The sequence below is a fragment of the Coregonus lavaretus genome (assembly GCF_964263955.1).
Source record: "Coregonus lavaretus genome assembly, chromosome: 22".
Lineage (NCBI taxonomy): Eukaryota > Metazoa > Chordata > Actinopteri > Salmoniformes > Salmonidae > Coregonus > Coregonus lavaretus.
Window position 1 is genome coordinate 17,294,949 of NC_140009.1, and position 1,071 is coordinate 17,296,019.

The window sequence follows — 1,071 nt, forward strand, 5'->3', positions numbered from 1 at the left end:
TTTCACTTAACATACATACAGTAGGGTTCTTCCACCAGTCCTGGAAGAGAATCCCACTCAAGACATATCAGATAATACTGTGTTCCATTAAGTGGAATATACACCTTCTAAACTAACAAACCCATAACCCCTTTCCAGTAATCTAATCATCGCAACCTGTTGCATTGATTTAGTAAAAATATAAACCTGTTGACTAACAAATCTAGAACCTTCAAAAAGTTGATGCTGCCCAACCAACATACTGTCACGATTTAACTAGATATGAACCCAAATGCAGACAACTACACCGAGCCAGAGAAGGTTTAACAGGTTTATTTACAAAAGTTCAATTTGTCCAGGTTTCCAATAATAGGGGAAGAGCAAGTCCAGGTTAACAGGGAGGGTAACAGATCCAGGTTCAGAGCAGGAGTGGTACCGTAACGTCCTAGTGTCCGTGGTGAGTCCAAAAGGAAGGTCCGGTAGTGGTAAGCAGGATGGTGGTGGCAGGAGTGAAGCGGAGGCAGGAGTCAGGTTCCAATAATCTGTGGCACAGGAGAAAAGTAACTAGAACAGGCCAAAAACACAAAGGGCGAAAACAAGCAGGTTGAGTCAACAGCGAAACTAACATGGTAGTCTTGACTATGATCTGACGATGAGTGGCAAGTTTGACCGGGTCTTAAAGGCTGAGGTGATTATGGTGAATGAGCTGCAGCTGGAACCCTGACTCCCGCACACCAGACTTCACTCCTGCAATCAAGGACAGACAGAGGGGAGGGAGAGAGCCGAGAGAGAGCTACCTAGCAGCAGTAGGCCTAACAGTACCCCCCCCCTCTACGGACGCCACCTGGCGGCCGACAGGGTTTATCGGGATGTAACCTATGAAATTCATGGACCAGAGCAGGATCCACAATGAAGCTCCTGGGCACCCAGGAACGTTCCTCAGGACCATAACCCTCCCAATCCACCAGGTACTGGAAACCACGACCCCGGCGGCGAACATCCAGAAGTCGCCGGACAGTGTAGACAGGACCCCCACCCACGATCCTGGGCGGAGGAGGGGGACGAGAGGGCGGGCACAGAGGGCTAACAGAC

General features: G+C 49.4%; 1 long non-coding RNA gene across 1 annotated transcript; it reads right to left on the reverse strand.

Moving 5' to 3' along the window:
- Positions 1-297: 297 nt before the first annotated feature.
- Positions 298-704, reverse strand: LOC311150320. Its single transcript, XR_014615089.1, has 2 exons — positions 606-704; positions 298-521 (listed from the first exon to the last, which is right to left on the reverse strand). It is a non-coding gene; the product is annotated as an uncharacterized lncRNA (long non-coding RNA).
- Positions 705-1,071: the final 367 nt, after the last annotated feature.